This window comes from Lissotriton helveticus, chromosome 1_1 (genome assembly GCF_964261635.1).
Source record: "Lissotriton helveticus chromosome 1_1, aLisHel1.1, whole genome shotgun sequence".
NCBI classification, from domain to species: Eukaryota; Metazoa; Chordata; class Amphibia; order Caudata; family Salamandridae; genus Lissotriton; species Lissotriton helveticus.
The window spans coordinates 693,048,892-693,069,902 of record NC_136057.1 but is presented as its reverse complement, the minus strand read 5'-3'; positions in this window follow the sequence as shown (position 1 = coordinate 693,069,902).

Below are 21,011 nucleotides of genomic sequence, written 5' to 3'. Positions count from 1 at the left end.
CATCACATCTACAAAGGTCTCAGGAATCGATGCATCTCTTCGTTTTTTGACTCTTCCCATCGCTGCGGCTCTTTAGCTTGGTGAATTTTCTCGCAACAACAGGTACTCTGCCAGAAATCACGCATCCATAGTTTTCTATGGGCTCAGTTGCTAAAACTTTTTGAAAGTCATTTTTCTTAACACTTGTTTGTTGGATTTTTGTTTTGTTTGGTCTTGTTAAGTTTAGATAAATATACTTTTTTTTTCTAAACCAGTGTGATGGCCATTTGTGGTGGTATCACTGTGTTACTGTGAGTGTTGGTACAAATACTTACACATTGACTTTGGGATAAGCCTGTCTGCTCGTGTCAGTCTACCAAGGGGGTGAGCAGGGGTTATCTAGAGTGTGTATCCCCCTTAACCTGACTAGAAGCAAGGGTCCCTATTTGGACAACGGTACCTACCTCTGCCGACTAGAGACCCCTATTTCTAACAGTTGCCCTGATGCATATTGATTTTCTTAATGATACGCAGTGTGCACAGCATATTGATGTAATTCATCTGAAACGCATAAGCCACCAAATGTAGTGGCAGTCAGGTCATTATTTATTGATTATGTGATCATGAATCCCCTCTTTCCAACAGCACCTCTCACAAGTGTATTTCTGCTACAAGATGGACCTAGGTCACTCCCCAAGTTACAAAGTTACAATGCAACAATTAGTGACCATAGACAGGTTTCTTGAGGGGATAGCTCTCTGTCAAGGGCAGCTCCAAAACAAAGGTATTAGTAGTCTCTTAGGGCCTCATAGGAGAGTGTACTGGGGTGTACCACCAATGTGTCCGCAGAAGAGCTGAATGGCCCACTCGACTCCAGGGAACAAATAAATAAAATAAATACATTATTTAATGTTCTTCTCAGATAACCCCTCTTACAAACCCTTTTACTTACAAGTACTTGTTCTTCCTTGGATTGCAACCTGTCTGCTACAATTGTTTTTACAAGAACTCATCTGGGAAAGAAATACTACATCAAACATTGCTAGAGAAATAAGTGGAACATACAGAAGAATAGGGTGGCCAATATAGGAAGTATTAGCAAGTGATCTCTTCAGATGAAGAAGTGAGCAGGTTATTTTTAGAAGTTAGGGATTGTTTGAGGCGGGTATATGACACAATATCAACCACCAAAAAGTTGAATTCTGACAATATCACCAAAAACATAATTAGCTAAATTATTGTCACCCTATACATCAACAAGAAAAACAAAAATATCGCTAACAATAATATTGCCATTAGAAAAATCTAAATACCATAATACTGAATACAAAAATAGAGCAAAACAAAATATCATTAAACCATAAAATATGCAAAAAAGTAGCAAAAACAACCCTCGAAAATATTGTTTCAATAAATTAAACAGTGCCAATTAATTTTGAGCTAACAGTTTGAGTTAAAAGGTAGTAAATTAACCAAACACAACAAAACATTTTAAAATGTACACTTACCAAATAAAAAGAAAAAATTAAATATTATAAATTACCTTCAAAACCATATTTACTAACTAAACAACTGAAATACATATACAATGATTTTAAATAATTAAACAAATACAAATAATAGAAAACTAATAAACTAACGTCGATTTAAAACAAACATTAACTGAAGAAATAATATTAAATTATATACACTTTTAAGAAGTGATCTTAATGCATAGAAATGGATTTACTGTTAAACATAATCTTTCATTATCATCCACCAAATAAGGAACAAACAGCTCCAAAAAATTTAACTGAATACCAAGCAAGTAAGGTGGGGGAGTGAAGGCGGGTGGGGGGGGAGTAGGGGTTGCGGGCGTGAGGTAGTACAATCAAAAACCAAACTTTAAAAATAATTATATACATACCTTACCGCCATTCCCGCCGCGTCTCTACTCCTTGCTCCTGCACTCTCCTCGTGGCATGAGACAGGAAGCCAGGAACAATAGCAAGGCTCCCTTGATCAATTGCAATGCAGCGTTGTGATTGGTTTTGAGCGTCTTGTTTAGACACTCAAATAGGGTATGGGAGCCTGGGCTTGTTCTCCACTGAGGAAATCGCATGACTGGTTAGGGCACCCTGAGAGGGCCGACCAAACGGTCATTGCGCACTTGAGTGGGCAAACCACTCTGCCCCTGCCCTGCGCTGCGAGCAGAACAGCCCTGCCCACCTGCACGCCCGCAAAGGAAGGAAACATAAAATGGTAATTACAAAAAGTTATCATTTTATATTTCCTTTTCATTCCACTGCTCAAAGCAGTAAAGCAGTGGGGTGACGCTCCTCGGCCATAGCGGAGGAGCCACCACTGTACATGGGATATAGATACTACCACAAGATCATAAGCACCTTGAAAATGCATTGGAAATTTACTAAATTCTATGCTAACACTCGTTATGGGTACAGCTACAAATAGAAGTAGATGCCATAATATTTAATGTTAGAGAGCACAATTACCCTCCAAATAAAACAGAGATAGAAGTAAGATGTGTTGCAACAACTGAGAGAAGCATGCACTAGCTCCCAGGAGCCCACAGTAAGAATCTTATAGAAAAAAATATACTACCAAAGATTCCTGAGCACAAAGCAGGGCAAATGCCAGGGATACCCATTTTAAAAGGATTAATAGCATGCACCAAACAAGTCTCAAAAGAAACCTTTGCTGCCTACAGAAGATACCAAGACATAGACATTACTGAAAATCTCACCACTACACATATTGAAGCACCCGTTCTACTGTCTGACAAAAGAAATAACAACAGGAGAATAATAATGTATAACACAAAATAACCAAGGCAATGGAGGATGGATGGCACTTTTAAAATGTGCCCTCTACCATTCACACAGATATACACCATACATGGCGAATATCATAATAGTAACATACCCTTAATTTGCACTATGCTTCTCAACAAGCAAATACCATGGTGTAATGTCTATGCACCACAACCCAACAAGCCAAAACCAGCAACGTAGTAGATAGATGGCACGCCCTCCAACTCACATTAGGCCAAAGTCATCCTACCCTGTCCCAATTCCTAAAAATCCTAAAAAAAATAAAACACAGCAACAAAAAACTCAGAATAGAGCGATTTTCAACCCAAACTAAGTCTAAAATAATATACATTTTCTTGAGCACATACACATTCAATACATATTCATTCATTACATATACATAGAATAAATGTCCTGTCCTGAAGCCTTCCATTGTGTTCCAAAAACGCCCCTATCAGCAATCCAATGAAGAAAAAGCAGGTGAATATAAACCAATCTGTAATCTTCAAAGGTAAAAATTTGTGAAAATCAGGGAACCGTGTGTGTCCAACAACTCCGGCAGCATACTTGGCTACTGGGAGTATATATTCACGTCCTTTTGGTCACATTGGATTGCTGAAGGGGACTTTTATTGGAACCTAATGAATGTGGATTAAAGCCCTGAGGAAGTCGGAGATGATTGTTGCCACATCGACGAAACATGTGTTGGCTACTGGCTACTTTGGCTACTTCTATGATTGTTTTCACCTGTTAAGACGGTTTTGGAACTAAATAAAAGAAAATTGCATATTATGGATGACTACAAGGCTGGACATTTATTTATTTTAAGTGTTGGGCATGCACAAGGTTTGCGCTTCTATACAACGGTGCCACTTTACTATATGTTTAAACCTAAATGGTCTCATATATGAGGCCCCTTGAAGCACTTTTGCGCTCTGGAACGTCACCTTTTTCTTGACGTTCCTGTGGCTCAAAGTGCTGCAGCATATTTAAAGGCCATTTCATGGCCTTGTAAATATGTGCCACTTTCATGCAGAACAGTGCTTGAAAGGGGCGTTCCATGAGTGTTGCTGGAATCTGAAGCATTCCCAGATTAACAAGAAATCGTAAAACCGGGAATGCGTCAGAATCTTACACCACCCAAGGGGTGGCGTTAGCGAGGCGCAAAGAGCAGAAATGTTTTCATTTCTCCTTTTTTTTTTCTGTTTCTATGTAGACGCTGGACTGGAGTCTTGGAACTTTTTGGCATGGAAAATGGGGTTGCATTTGCGGTTTAAACTTTGAAGCATGGATGCCCAGAAAATCTCTACCTTCTGTGCCAGGGAAATCATCATTAGTTAATTAAAATGTGCTGAAAGGGTAAGAACCCAATTTTGAGGAATATCAGTAAATCTGATTATGGTAAACTATAGAAGAGCCACAACCGCTGTCGAAAAAAGATTTCAATAATATAGGTGTGAACGAGTCTTGACTCACAGACCTTTGCTGTCTGTCCACCCAAAAATCTACAGGTCATTTCTTGAAATTGTGGCAGACAAACACAGTGTATCCTTATCAATCAATCAGTAGAGTTGTAGAGGGCTACTTGTAACCCATGATGGCATCCAGGCCCTGGGAGGGTTACAGTTGATCAGCTGAATAGCCAGGCCTTCAGGGACTTTCAGAGCCCGGGAGATGGGGAAGTCCGTAGATAAAAGGGTAGATCATTCCATGTCTTCGCTGATAGGTAGAAGAAGGACCAACCTCTGCATCTGGTACGTCGTAGGCAGGGGTTGAGGGTTAGAGAAAGGGATGTGAACAGGAGGTGTCTAGTGGGCTGATGGAAGTTCAGGTGGTGGTTCATGTAGGATGGTCCCCCGTTGTGTAGGGCCTTGTGCATGGGTTAGGATCTTGAACTGACATCTTTTTTGTACAGGGAGCCAGTGGAGTTCATTTAGGTAGGGGGTGATGTGGGTTCCTCCTGGGCAATCCAGGACAAGTTTGGCTGTGGCATTCTGTGTGGTCTGTAGTCGTTAGAGGAGGTAAGCTGCAATCCCAGCCCAGAGAGTGTTGTTGTATTCCAGTCAGCTGGAGTTGAGGGCCTGGGTGATGGTGCATCTTGATCTTTGGGATAATCATCTGAATATTTTATGAAGCATGCAAAGGATGAAGAAGCAGGAGGAGGAAACAGAGTTGACCTTAGTCTTAAGGGTTACATTGTTGTCTAAATTATATCTGGGTTCCTAATGTGGTTCAGTGGGGGCAGAGAGTAGGTCTGAGTTCTGAGGGCCAGCAGGAGGAGTCCTAGGGTGAGCTTGTAAGAAAATCACCACCTCTGTCTTGTCTGTGTTGAGCTTCATCCAGGAGTCCTTTATCCAGTTGGCAACATCTGTCATGCAGTTGTGGAAGTTGGTGTTGGTGGTGCTTTCGTAAAGGAATAGGGAGAAGATGAGTTGTGTGTCGTCGGCCTAGGATATGATGTTGAGTCTGTGGGTTTTGGCGATATTGGCCAGAGGTGTCATATAAGTGTTGAAGAGAGTGAGACTGATCGAAGATCCTTGGGGTACTCCACAGATGGTTTAGTTTGTTTCAGAAGTGAAAGAGGAAGCAGACTTTTTGCATTCTTCCAGTGAGGAAAGAGATTATCCATATGAGAACGGCTCCTTGGATGCCTCTGTTGTGCAGCCTTGTGATGAGTGTGTGGTGGAAAACCATATTAAAAGCTGTTGAGGGGTCTTGGAGGATCAGAGCCGCAATCTCTCCTCAGTCGAGGAGGGCTCAGATGTCGTCGGTAGCCATGATGAGAGCTTTCTCGGTGCTGTGGTTGCTGCAGAATCTGGATTGGGAGTCTAGTAGGAAGTTCCGTTCAAGATGTGAGGTGAGTTGTTGGTTGAAAGTTACCCTCAAATGTGCATGCTTATATTGAAATTTTGCTTGCCTTTACATTTTTTGTATATAATTTCCGGTAATTTTGATGGATTATTAGACACCTCTGGCCAAAGTAGACACCCGGATATTCACATGTCCAAAAGTACTTCTCTATGCTTTTTTCCCTATTCCCTTAATCCAGAGAGTCCTCAAGGATTTACCAAGAAGGATCAAGGATTATCCTGATAACCCTATTTTAAACTAGGAGACACAGGTTTCCCCTTCTAATGAGGATGTTGGTAATGAAATCAGTTCATTAGCCTATCATTTCTTGTCCCCTTAGTATCTAGAACTAACAGTTGATGCCTTCAAGAGCAGCCTCTGATGGCTTGGCATTTGAATGGTTAAATATTCAAAGACTGCGATGTTCTTCTGAAGTGGCAGAGTTAATTCAGCATAATCACAGGGATTCAAACTTATCCTTCCATATGATACAGTGTGAATCTTTTCTGAATGCTGCCTGAGCAAATCCTTAAATCCTGGTACATGTGACCCAGAAATCCTAAGAGATGGGTTTTCCCTTGGGTTAGCTGTATCCACACTTAAAGTCCAGTGGGGGAAAACAGATGTTTTCAAATTTTAAATCTTGTCAAGAAGACTGCTGGCTAGCGTTTTTAATCATAAACCCACAATCCAATCTCCTATTCCAGCTTGTGATGTCTTATTAGCTCTTTAAAGTCATCAAGGCTCTTCTTTAGAGCCTTTGGTCAAAATTCCATTACATTTTTTGTATTGTAAGATTGCCTTCTTCCTAGCCATTACTTTGGCAGGAAGGCTTGGTCAGTTGCATTCCTTAGTAAGAGAATAACCTAATATGGGAATCATGCAAGATTTCGAAACCAGATCCTTCTTTTAAACCAAAGGTATATACTAAATTCCATTCACAACAGAAAATGGTTCTTCAAGTGTTTCATCTGAATCTCCCCCTCGAGGTTAAATTTGCTAGCCACCAGGAGAGCAATTTTGATTTACCTTAATTCAACTTTTGAACATGTATCTCTTTATTAGTTACATTTGGTTCTAAATATAAAGGGCATAAACCATCTACCTCAACAATCAGTTGGTGGACGAAAGAGGCTATTATACTAGCCTGCCAATAAAATAGGACAGAGATTCCTTCGGACATAGCAGCATGATCAACCAGGGGCATAGCCTTGCCCTAGACAGCAAAGAGAGCTCTAATACTGAAGATCTGTAGGGCCACCACTTGAGCATCTCCGAATACTGTTGTACAACATCATAAGTTAGATGTAGCTTCATTTATCCAAAACAAGGTATTCCTCTTCGCAATCCTGCCCACCATTCCCAGGGGAAAAGACTTGGTATTAAACAGGAAGCATGGGAAGAGGGGAGAAGATTGGGGCTCATGGATTAATAAAAATGTTAAAAAAGACTATGCTTTGCAAAACAATCCAACAAAACTTTATTTACAGCTAGCATTGCGGCAAATGGATATTTGTTAGCCTGTCTTGAGATTGAGCTCATCATCAAAGAGTAAAGAATGTGATGAGGAAGACCTTAATCAGAGTAGTAAAAATTAGCAGTATGTAATCCGTGCATTAGATTCCATTGGATGACCACCTACATTTCAAAGAAGGCAGCTTCTGTAATTGGGAATTGGTATTTCTCAAGTGGCATCAACCCAGTACAACATGAGCACAGGAATACAGCTATTATTACTATAATTGGGGCAAGCACAGCCGATGCATGGTTTGAGAGGTTCACTGCAGCCTTATCCCAGGTCCCGGGACTGAGGTGACCCACTGCAGCCTGCTCCTACCATTGATCACAGGGAGCAGCTGTAAGTTGAGCAGCATATGAAGTGGCTCTGGAAAAGTTGTCAACTCTACTTTTGATTGATGCCAATACAGTGTAACCAGTGCAATATATACAACATAATCTAGGGTACTAACATGGGACACTCCAAACTTTGATGCAACTTTACCGAACCTCGCAGCATAGTTCAGTTCTGTGAAGCCTTGAAGAGGACTGCCCCTGGCTTTGCAGCGCTGCATAGTAGCTTTAAGGACAAGTTGAGTGTGTCCCTCTCCTAGGGCTAGCAGCATTGAATCATGGCTGCAAGGCTCATGGTGAGGATCCCCTTCCCCTGGCCCTCGAAACCAGAGAGAGAATCTTGCAGCTTTACCAGACCTGCCACTGGATTATCTACAGTCATCATTCTTTTGTAAACATGCTTTGTAAAATGCTTGTAATGCATAAAGTAGAGGGGATTGAGACAGGGCGCAAGCCCCATTGATCTCTACAACCCTTGAGCCAGTCAAACCTTGCAGCTAAACACTGTAAGATTAAAATACTATCTTGAAATGTTTTGCAGGAGTCCTAATGGAATCAGTGGTTGCTAAGCTCATATTGTGACAATCAGAATCTTTTATCCTGGTGTCTCAGTGTTTATTACTATTGACCTCAAAACTGAGAATCAAGTACACCTCTGACTCTTGGAGTAGCACAGTCCAAAAGTTCAGGAATTTCTCAAGAAGGTGGTGTTGGGTCACAGTCTCATCCTTCAAGAAAATATCTCTGGATGCTGTCTGTGGGAAGGCTGCTGTGGGGTTCTCCTGTGATTTGATTTTTCTTTCTGCCAAAATGTCTAATTTGCAATCCCACAAAATTATGAGTCACAATGACACAGTAACTTTCTCTGCATGATGGTAGTTTGTGCAGGCTGGACCTCCAGCTGGTCATGCTGGTGAGAGAAATGATTGCATATTTAGAAATTGACATATCTTAGCACATTAGAAATGCAATTTAGAACATAATTTAACATAAGTAAAATGCATTATTAATAAATGTCCTCCAAAATGTATGAATATCTTTTAATAGAATTAGTAAATAAAACCAAAGCATATTGTAGAGTGATAAACGTAGATCAATCAATCAGTCAGGTGACTTGTAAAGCGCGACAACTAACCGGTAATGGTTTCAAGGCACAGGGGGGTGGGGGTGGGGGTGGGAGACTGCTGATCCCTCTAAAGGCACTGTGGTTCAGTCGAAAAGCCAGGTCTTGAGGTCCTTCCTGAATTGAGCCAGTGACTGTGATTGCCTGAGGTGGAGAGGCAGGGTATTCCAGGTCCTTGCTGCAAGGTGGGAGTGGGATCTTCCTCCGGTCGTGGTCTTGCAGATATGTGGGATGGCGGCCAGGCCCAGTTGGGTGGAGCGGAGGTCTTTGGTATGTGCGTGGAATGGGAGGCGATGGTTGAGGTATGCTGGTTATGCATTGTGTGGGGCTTTTTAGGCATATGTGAGGAGCTTGAAGTTGATTCATTTGGTGACTGGGAGCCAATGGAGGACTCTCAGGTGGCCAGTGATGTGGCTGCTGAGGGTGAGTCTAGCAGAGGCATTCTGAATGTTCTGCAGTTTCTTGAGGAATTTCTGGGTGATGTTGGTGTAGAGTGGGTTGCCATATTTGAGTCTGATGAGTGTGTGGGTGACCATCTTTCTGGACTCGAGGGGATCCACTTGAAGATCTTTTGGAGCAGGATTATGAGACGGCGTTGATCTGGTAGTTTATGGTGAGCGAGGAGTCCAGGATGATGCCAAGGTTTTGTGTGTGGTCTGTGGGTGTGGGGGATCTAAGATCTGCGGGGCAACAGGTGTCATCCAAGGCAGAGAGGGTGGAGCTCAGGATGAGGACTTCGGTCTTCTCTCAGTTTAGCTTAAGTCAGCTCTCCTCCATTCAGTGGTGACAGCCTTCATCCCGTAGTAGAAGTTGTTCTTGGCGACTGTGGGTTTGTTGGTGAGTGAGAGGATCAGCTGGGTGTCATCGGCATATGAGAGGATGTTGAGTTTGGGGTTACTGATGATGGTTGTGGGCAAAGCCATGTAGATGTTGAAGAAAGTGGGGCTCAGGGAAGAGCCCTATGGCACTCCACAGCTGATCTCTGTAGGTTCACAGTGGAATGGTGGTTGTATGACTCTCTGTGTTCGGCCGGTATAGAAGGAGGTGATCCATTTCAGGGCTTTTGTCATGGATGCCGGCATCGTGGAGTCTGAAGATATGAAAGATGCTATTAGAAATGCTTCACTGAAATTGGATGCATTTTAAAAGTTGCACTAAGCAACTATACTTAAGCCTGTACAGCAACTAGGTCTGAAGATTATTTTCGACCTTTGCTTATAGTAGCTTGTTCTGTGCAACTGCTTAACATTTATGTTATCTTGGAAATGTGCTAAATTTAGTATTATGTTCATTTACTTTCTCTCACCCCATGTTAAGTTATTTCCATGGAGAATAATACACTTATTGAAACTGAATAGAATAAATGGTTATATAGAATTATAATGTTGCTTAAATATAAAGTCGGTATATGTTTTCACATTTGCTGACAAGCCTGAAACTCACAATGCGCCTCTATCATAGGTAAGAGGGTTCTCATGGAAACCTTAATTCATGGAACAATTGTACCAAAGGACTGTATCAATTCAGATGACAAGAGTGCAGACTGTGGGAATTGGAAGAAGATGCATTGTGTGACTGACACCACCACCTGATTGGACATCGGGGGAAGGCATCAATATGAACCGATAAATGTGTTGAAAGGTTATAATATTTTGTGTTCCTAGCTAGTTAGCAACCACAACTCTGCTTTCCCTCTTACCCAACTGGTAGTCTTGCTGCTGGACTTTCTCCTTTGCCCAAGACTCTTCTTCACCGAGAGTTGATTCATTTTTGGCCTTTGAGGTGACTTCCTTTATTAATTCCATGTTCGATGCTCCTGCACAGATCATTATTTTGAAAGTTGCTTCTGCAGCTTAATGGTACTTGGCTGAGTTTCCAGAACTACTCTTCAAGAGGAGTTTGCCCTTCTATTCATCGCTCTCTTACATCAGAACTCTTTATGGGTTCTTATTTAGAATAGGTCCTTTAGCTTATTTGGGTTTCTTTACGGAACACATGTCTTGATTGCTAATTTCTAATGTTCTTTTATATTTCTGTATTTTCTAAATTGAATAAAGGCACTTGAAATCCTAAACATCTAGATAAATAACGCATTTACAACTGGAACCTAACCTCTCAACTTAACCCTAAATGTCCATGATATTTAATGACATTATTCTGTTTGTGACTCTCATTTACAGACAAAGTGGAAAAGGTCCATCCTATCTCCCTGGAGACTGGAGGATTCTCCATGGTGCTATTTGTAAGTGGGTGTATCTTAAGGTCTGAACCATCAAGGAAACTCCTTTTGGGCTCCAGCACTTGTCAGCAACCTCAACACTCTAGGTGATGTTTGCTGTGCATGGCTGAGCAGGACTTGCCTGTTCTTCAACAAGACCCAACCAACATTGGTTGCATTTGACAGTAAATGCACTGGCAAATGCTGTCAGAGGAGTGTGTGCAGTGCCCATACCAGAAGTGGAGCAGTCATGCAGTGGTCATGCTTTTTGAGGCTGAGTGAGTCTTCTCAGCCAGGAGCTCACCCCAGCTGCAATGATGAGTCAGGTGACCAATGTCTCCTTTTTGCACAGCTCCTTCCAGTGCATTTTCTGACTGCAGTTATGAGTTGATGAGTGCCTCTCACTTCTAGGTGCTAGCTTCTGGAAGTGAGTTTATCCCTCAACCTCAGCCTGTCCAAGAGGCCAGCACATGCTTTAGGTGCACTCAACACCTCACCTGTCATTGTGAGCTATGCAGTTCTTCCCTGTGCTACAGCTGCTATCACCTCCACTTTGTCACCTCCTGAGCTCCTTTGCTGTCCTTCTTCAAGGGCATCTCCAATTTCACCCTCCAGCAGTTGATCAGCTCCTTTGGTTAAGAGAGGCCCCCATGGCAGCTTCTCCTGACAGGCTATGAAAAGTCCCTATTTTCTGGTCCAAAATTTGGCAGAGGGAGTTGGTATGAATACCCAACTGTTAACACGAAAGAGTTGTTCAGTCATCACTGGCCTCGGACCCTGGATTCTGGTAAATAAATGTTTTACACTGGCTGGAAGTTTTTGCCCCATCTTTGAAATAATGTTGCAGATTCTTTATGTGTATTCCAAGAGTTCGCTCGGAAACTGGTACTGGGCAGTGCTGCTCTTTTGCTTATTTCACTCAGACTGGTCCAGCTAATTTCTTTGTTACAAGTTTAAACAGGAAGGTGCAGTGGAGCTGGGAGATTCCTGCTTGGAAAGGCTAAAAATAAGAAAGCAAATGGGGAACAAGTTTGACATAACTACTTTTAACCTATGGAGGTAGTCCTTCCAGTGAACACGGGCCAGAAATGGCGTGGAACACTTCTTAATGGCATGGAAAAGTTCTTCCCAAAAGTCTGACCCACTACAAAGGGTCCCTGGAATCAACTTATTGTTCAGATGGGCTATGTAGACTCTCTTCAGCCCTTTATCTTAGGTACCATTTGGCTGTGCCAAATACAAAATTGGGTCCAGTGTGACTGTGGCCATCTGATTCACACACGCTCCAAACGTTCATCCTCTATCCGTGCAGACAGTTACACGTATGATGCATCCACAATCTAAAGAATACATTTGCGGAGGGCTGGCAGACCACATTAAAATGGTGTGAGAGGACAACAGGCAAATCTCCCCTGCATTAAATAGTCCAGCATACCAATTTAAATGGTTTAGCTGCCACCCCTGTTAACACTCTTCAGCCCAGTTAGCTGATAGTGTTCAGGCTTCAGCACCCCTCAAGACCACAAAGCACCACTCTGAGTCTCAAACAGTGTCACAAAATACCTCCACGGCACACGCATGAGAGTAGTGTGTGCTGAGGTGAGGTAAAAATACTACAGCTTGCTTGGATGAACTTGAGACAGGGGCACACACTCTCCAGAGCCAAGCAGGAGCATAGCATTTTTCTAACAGCTGCTTTACCCAGATCTGACTAAATCAGGATTTACTTTACCATTTGCGAAGCCTGTCAATGGACTGGCAGAATCTTGTATATTACATTTGCATACCCATGGTGGAGCCCGACTTTATGTTCCATAGTGAAGTTCAATCCCTGTAAGGAAATTGGTCGTTGGGGGTAGATTTGAACAGTGCCTTTCTTGAACACAAGTTTTTGCATGCACCCATGTGAATTAAGAGTTATCCATGATCACATTCTGTTTCCAGCCTCAAACTCAGAATTAAAAGAATACATTATACCAATAAAATCTCGTTTTATCAAATGAGCAATGTTCTGTTAATTGATTTATGTTTTTTACATTTTTATTATCAAAAAATTAATCACTCAAGTCTTCTCTCACACGTTTACGTATCTTGCCTTAACAATCTTTACAATCACAGTGCTTACTACACAATAAACAAACCTCACTATTTTTGCTATACCCTACGGGCCCGATTCAGAAATTTTAACTGAGACGAAAGTCTAACTTTAAGACTTTTCCGTATTCACAAAGGGCATTTACTACTTGTAAATGCCCTTTGTCAATACCGAAAGCTGCAAATTTAGACTTTCGTCTAGGTTTACCCTTGTGAATCGGGCCCTACATTTCTAGAAGGACGAATTAATTAGTTACTTTTAATCTGGATTTTAATACTTGGTGAATCCTAGGACATGGAAATGCTACCGGAGTTTGTGACAATATTAGGGAAATACAGGTGGCAGCAATGTGGACTACAGGAAACATATGTACGCTTTGCCTCGGAATCTGAATCAGGACCTGATAGCATTATTGAAGGACTGTGTTGGAATTGTGCTCTTTAGACAAACAACAGCTACTATATGGCAATTGCAAATGACATGAAAATAATTCCATAAAGATAGTTAGATGCAATGGTAGCTTTGGAAAACCACTACACAGTGTGAAGTTAAACTAGTCCTGCCTTTGAAAGTATACACAACTTTACAATGTTTCTATAAAGATTGTGGTGTTTTGCAAAAATGTTAGCTCTCAAGGCCACACTGTAAATCCTATCTGTTTCTGTCCCACTGGCTTGTCAACCCCTATGCAGCCAGGTGAAATTAAAGGGATGGATCTTTGTTTATGACACAAAGCATAACAGGCCATATTCCTCTATTATGGACCTAGTAGATATCTAAATAGCAGTTTAAATGAATAGCACACAGAGGCATTAATTTTTTAAACCATAATAGAGAAAATGGACCAAGAACAATTTAAAATACACTCTGAAATCATCTTCCCGGTGTCCTTATGAACACATGAGGAGGGTGCTACCTGAAGTGTCCTAAAGTGTTGTCCTCTTTATGATCCCTTTAATATCATCAATTTGGTCATCAAACCATTGGATCGTCTTTTATGGCTTACAGAAATGTTGTGTCTTGTGATATTTTAGAACACAACTCTTTTGGTTTCTAACGCACTCTATAGAGCTGTGATAGATGTGTCAGAGCGCAATGCCATGAAAGCTTGGTTTAGATTGTTGAGTTCGCAGTCACATGCAGCAGAGTAAAGGCTTGTAATACTAAGCTCTGTGCGTGGCATGGGTATTGGCAGGTACCCAGGCTGGGAAGATCCTACAAATGGTGATGAGATAGTTGATAAGTAACTGAAAGAATGACCTTGCTTGACAGAGAGTTTGACGTCGTCCAAGTGAACTGCTTGTGCACGACGTGTGTCACTGTAGAAGACAGAAATACATTTTTCATGCACTTGGAGTCAAAGCGCAACTCCAGCTGCTGTAAAGTACATAAAGACAATGGAAGTGTTGCAAAGAATTTACATGTTGATGGTCAGGAACCTGAGGGTCAAGCCATACATAAAGGTACTGCAATGCCATGAAAGATAAAGTTGTACATTATATGGAGCAATACTGCAAAAGGTGATTACATACTGATATAGAGAGAAGTGCAGGCTGACAGAATAAGCACGAAAGAAGTATATTGTCATTGCACTTACCCAGGCAAGGAGACCCAAGAAGAGGCACCAGGGTTGTGCTTACTGAGCTGCCTGATACCTGAATTGGCCCTCCGCAAAGCTGTCAGGTGACAGCTCAAACAACTCCGGAGGTCTCCAGCACATGAAGGGCTCTGATGGAGACCGGAGAGAAAGTCAGTGCGTCCCCGATTGCCCATGATGAGTCTGAGGCTGGTCCATCACAAGGCCTCAGCAATAGAATGAATGACGCAGGCTCAAATCAACAGCTGACAGGAGCAGAAGGAGTCCCACCCTCAAGGTCAGCCATTCCAAAATTAGTTACCATCTTAGTTACCATCCTGCTGCTTTTTGAAACCACCACTACTTTTCGATATCACAAAATGCAAAATATTGACAATAGATGGTGGTCTATGTGGATAGAGATGTTTGATGATTTCCTTGATGCACTGAGACTGATAAAAAGATTATCAAGTATCTCAAAAGTCTTGCTGGGGATGGTCTGAAGGAAGTCATAAAGACAATACTGTGAACTGATGAAGAAATTACATATTGTCTGATTAAAGAAACATGGAATCTAAAGTTTAATCCAGTACCAAACGTTGATTACGAAAGATACATTTTCAGTCAAGAAAGCCACAAAAGTGGTCAAACCATTGATGAGTTTGTGGAGAGACTTGATGTGCTCATCAAACACTGTAAGTTTAATTAATTTAATCATGAGAAGGCTTCCTGACTTAGAATTATTGATGGATTCTTGTCAGATGCATTCAAATGACGAATGCTGAGAGAAACTCTTAGTCTGGAGGAGTGTTGATGACTGACAGAGCTGAAAAGCATGCTGAAAGACAAGCCACTGACATGGAGGCCGGAGGTGCACAAAGAGAATCAGTCATGAGCTTGAAAAGGTAAACGAAAGCAAAAGACTGATGTACACAAAGTGCTGTCTACAAGTAAAAAGAAGTTATGTTTTAGATGTGGATATTCGTTTCCACATGAAGGTAAATGTTCCACATTCCAGAGACAACGTTTGATACAATCCCGCGAGGACAAGTAGCGAGATCAATTGCGGCAAATTAACATTGAATGAAGTCGATTGTCATCTAAACCATCGTCAAACAGTTAATCCACCTCAGTATCCTGTGAAAGTGAGTTGCACCATAGCTATGATTACCTCAGAGAAAAGAGCGAATTTCGGACTGGCTGTGTGTGATGAAAAATGTCAGTCAGAGAAAAGTCGACATGCGAAAGCATCAAAGTCATACAAACATTGTCAGAAAATAACATTAAAAATAAATTAGTGCTCGATACCTTCACTCATCAATAGTGGTGCATCGATAAAAATAATAATTAAAGAAAAATATCATGTATTGTCTCAATTACATTGACTTATGCCATTGAAAACCAAAGTGTACACTTGGGCTGCATCGATGCACATAAAAAGTCAAGTCTCATTTGTAGCGACATTGAAATGCAAGAAAATGAAGGTGCAAGCACCCATCTATGTGCTTCATGGTACTGCAGCAAGTCCTGTCTGGTCAGTTTCAGTATCACTGCTGATATGGGACTGATTTCTGTGAATTACAACTTGAATGCTCACCACAAAATAGTAAGTCAATTTCCTTTTTTGTTTCATTGTTTGGGGAAGTTAAAGACTCTGAAAGTAAAGTTACATATTAATGAGGAAGCCCATCCTGTTGCTCAGTGACCTAGACAAGTTGTTTTTCATTTACAAGAAGCTTTTGAAAAAGAACATAAATCATTACTTAAGCAAGACATTATTGAGCGTTCAACTGGTCTGATACCATGGTTTCTCCCATAGTGGTAGTGCCCAAAAAGGACACTGAAGGAGCTGCATGCATATGCATTGACATGCACCAAGCAAACAAGGCAATTGAAGAAAATGGCATCCAGTTCCACATCTAGCTGATATACCACATATGATAACGCAACTAAATGGTGCAAAGGTTTTGTCATGCCTCTTTTTAAATAAAAGTTATCATTAGTTAGAACTCGAAGAAGATTGTAGGTATATAACAACCTTTCTTCATGTAGATCTATTTCGAGCCATCGGCTGCAGAACTTTTCCAAGACGTCATTCGATGTGTCATACAGCCAGTTATGAATGCATTCGACTATAGCAATGACATTGATATTCCGAATAACATCCTCACCAACTCCAGCAACTCAAAAGAACTCTTCATCAAACCCCCCAGCCAAGCAATAGACGTCACACCCTCCCAGGACCTCTACAACAAAATCGGCTCCAACTTCCATCTGAAAATTAAATCCCTCTACGACAACTTCAATGAACAGACACCAGACACCAAAACCACTCCTTCCTCCAGAAACCACATCCAGCCTACCATATCCACCTGGACCCCGGTCACCACCAAAGACACTGCCACAACCATGAAAAGCATTCACTCAGCAGCTCCCACGGACCCCTGCCAACCGCACATCATCCACAGAGCCACAGACTCCATAGCACCCGAGCTAAGATGCACCATCAACGCCACTTTCGAAGGCGGCACTTTCCCCAACAACAGGAAATGCACCGAAGTCAAGCCCCTCCTCAAGAAGCCATCTGCAGACCCGACAGACCTCAAAAACTACCGACCCATCTCTCTCCTCCCCTTCGTCATTAGCAGTGCTCCTTCTTTATCTGCTTTTTAGAAGATGATTCCTAGCCAAATTGTACAAAGTACTATTCTCAGCTCTACTGAGATTGAACTATTTTTATGTATGTCAGACTTTTAGTGCAGTTGTTTAAATTGCAGGTCTGAACATGCAACTTTTACAAAGTTGGCATTTTTTTACTTTAACCTTTCTGTGACTCTGCCGGTCTCTGAATATATGTCTGGGTCAGGATGACAGTTGGGCTGTTTCTGACCTACATATCCTGATGGCCCATAGCCACGCTGATGAGCGTTCCTGAGCTAGGGGGTGGGAGGAAATGACACTGACACCTGAATAGGGTTGTGCCTGTCCTCACACAAAGAAGTCTCCACCCCTATAGTGTCTCTGGAGCAAAGGCAAGGTCTTATGCACTACAAAAACCTTTCTTTGAAGTTTGCCTAATTCAAGGGCTTAAATGTGTATAAGTACTAGACCAGTGACACCATATACCTAGACCACTTCTAGGCTGAGGACATTCTGCCAGGAAGAAGAGCTGGATTGCTGTCGGAAGGGACTACCACTTTGCTGTTTGCTTTGCTGTGTTGGCCTGCTGCTTGCTGCTTCTGTCCCGGGAGTGAAAGGACTAAACTTTGCTTCCTACATCCTGCTTCCAAGGTTCTCCAAAGGCTTGGCTTAAGCTTGCCTCCTGTTAAGAAGTCTCAATGCCCTCAAAGACTTCACCTACCAGTACCTGGGTTGTTCTGCTGCAATTCTTATTTTGCTAGGTGGTGCAAAATCCAGGACCTGGGATCTTGGAAGTGAGTTCTGGTGATGCAAAGAAGATAATCCGTGGATCAACTCCAAGCGTCGTTCGGAATCGGTGCAGCGCTGCCAAAACTTGATGCATCCCCACTGCCTGTACTGGAGCATGGTCCCCGCTTGATGCAATATTCATGGCTTACAACGTAGGCTACAGCTTTTCGAGGCAGTGCCTCTGAAGAACTGCCGCTGTTTGAGTCTCGAGCACTGCTTCACCAAAGTCCTTGACACATCGCCCCGACTCTGATGCATTTCCTTCTTCAATGCTATGGAATCAATACAGCAAGACTTGACTTCCAACGCATCATCCCTGGACACCAATTTGTTAATTTGCAGCACACCGCTGCGTGCCCAAAACTGACGCATCAACTTTCCCTGAAACAGTAAGGAACCAATGCATCACCTCACCAGTAGCAGTAAGAAACCGACACATTGCCTGCTTTTTTTGGTGCCTCACCTCCCCTGCTCCTTGCATCATCTTTGATTTTTGATGCACCTAATGTACTTTGTCCTGATAAAGCATAACCATTGATTTTAAGAACTTCAACTTTATTTAATCCTTGAAAATTCATATATTGACTTGTGCATTAGATGTTTGTCATTTTGGTCTTGTTTTATTCAGATACATGTTGGCTGTTTATCTAAACTGGTGTAAAAACAATACCCTTTCAGGCATATAGTGACGCATACATTATGCAAAAAGAAGCAGAGAAAGCTGGGTAGTTCTCAAGCTTATATGGAAAGCAGCTCCTGTACAGAGCACCCTCAACAACGGTAACACTCTATATTTGTTCACCTCAAATGTCTGCTTTTCTACCAAAGTCATTAAGCATAGCATTAGCACAGTGCCATAACATGCCGAGATAGAAAGGGACAAAGTCTTTCGTCATTGCTTCAGAAATAGCAAAAGACTTTGTCCCTCTCTCACCGTGGATGACACTGTGCTACTCCTATGCTTAAAGGCTGTGATAGAAAAGCAAATATATATATATATACTTATATATATATATATATACACATATTACCTACTGACGGTCGCCAGTAGGTAGTTATAGTTAGGATTGGCTACCATAGGAAATCCGCAACATTCTATTGGGAATGACTCTGGCGCCGCTTGAGGAATTTGTGTGTAATTTTCCAACATTTTGGCCAGCTCCGCTCCGCTCCGCTCCTTCCCTGGAAGTTTTGGGGGGATTCGTGAAGTGGGGGCTGAGAAAAAAGGGGAGTCCCAAAATGTGTTTTCCTCATGTTAATTTCCATTGGACGGTCTGACAAGTCTACAGCCCGAACCGCTGAACGGAATTACGCCAAACTTGGCAAAATTGTAGGGACTGGTACGCAGACGTGCCTTTGCTATATATTTGGTGAACATTTCTCCAGTGTTTTTTTTAAAATTTACTTCAAAAACACATATATATCTAAAAGCGCTCTCCGAGCGCTCACAGGTGCGCGTACCGGGGAGCGCACCCGGCGCGCTACGGGAGTACGCGAGCGGAAAGCTTGTGATGTATTCCTATAGGTTCTGAATCGATCCCCCTATTCCTGACCCTATTCTGGTTAGCAAACTAACAAGTTAACTAGCAGTCAGCCCATGAGGCAGCAAACCCCCATGATGCAGATACCGTTATCTGACAAAGCCACACTACGGCACAGGAACGTGTTATCTGATTAGGTCATAACGCTTGCGATCTAATTAGACAAGCGATATTCCTCCAGCCCCTGATAAGGCATACGGAGTTCTCATAACAAATCAAACCTATGACAACCTGGGAAAAACCCTGCGGCCATTGTTTTGATTTCACCGAGAACTTCAGCAAAAGAATGTGCTAACGACCTGGTCGTATGACATCTTTATTGACGTATCTATGTCCATCCTTACGTCAATCTCGGCACCTTAAAGGTATAAATATTACCGATATTGCCCTATGCAAACACACGCGGTGGTGACGAGACGGAGCAGCCATACTTGCCGAAGCCCAGAGCAGAGCAGACCCCGCTGGCGCAGCCCCGCCTTCCTGACGCGCTGAGAACGAGACGCGCTGCTTTCTCCTGCCGAGAGATCCAGCACCGGCGCTTCCGGGTAGCCCTCGCAGGCAGCCTGGAATATCGAGACCAGAGAGAGAGATACCATCCCTCATTCATCCTTACTTCCAGGTACAGAACTGAATAACCCCTCACAGAGAATTCTTTAGTCAGTCACTTGGCAAAAACAAACTTAACTTAAACTGTAACTTTCTATTCCCGCCCACGCATTAGACTTAGGTCAGGTACACGGGGTAGGCGTATTTAGAAACACCAGTTGAGTACGTTTAGTCAAATGTCTATGTGTATGTAATATATTTTAAATCATTTTAAACCTTCATATGGCTTAGAAACCATATCAATGTTTTTACAGTATTATTTTATACTTCTGCTTTTAATGTATGCACTTTACTTAACTATAAGTATTGCAATAATATCGATTCATTTCTCTTGTATGAGAAAAGAGACTGATCAATAAATAACATCTTTTATTGAACACGCCCGTCTCTTCCTTTTCTCTACAATCTGATGAGACTAAGAATGCACGTACTGACTGAGTAAAATAAATTGCCTTTTGTTCACACGACTCTCGAGATACACTCTTGATTAGGGGAGAGCAAAGTTGTCATGTTCTATGGTTGTCAGAAACTAAATCCCTTCTTGTCTAATCAGGGAAGTTAATTCTTTCCTGAACATTCGAGAAAGTTTCTAGTGAACTCTGAGCTAAGCTGGCAAACCCAAAACTTTAAGTCTAATATCGACAGTAGTAGACCTAGTTAACGTCTGGTCTAGGCCTATACTATTGAAGGTATTATTCCAATGCGCAGAGCCTATTGGGATGATAGGAACTACACTACATGGCGCCAAACGCGTTTGGAAAGGGCGATAAAACTAACGTAAGACATTTAGAGTAACTCAGTCGTGCTTTCTCACTCAGACCCCTTTCTCCCATAATATTCCAAAGACGTCTGGAGTGGGTAAAAGGTAATATCCTCCAAAACCTCGCAGGAGGGAACTCCTATGTATGGTTCTTGGTATAGTCAACGTTGAAG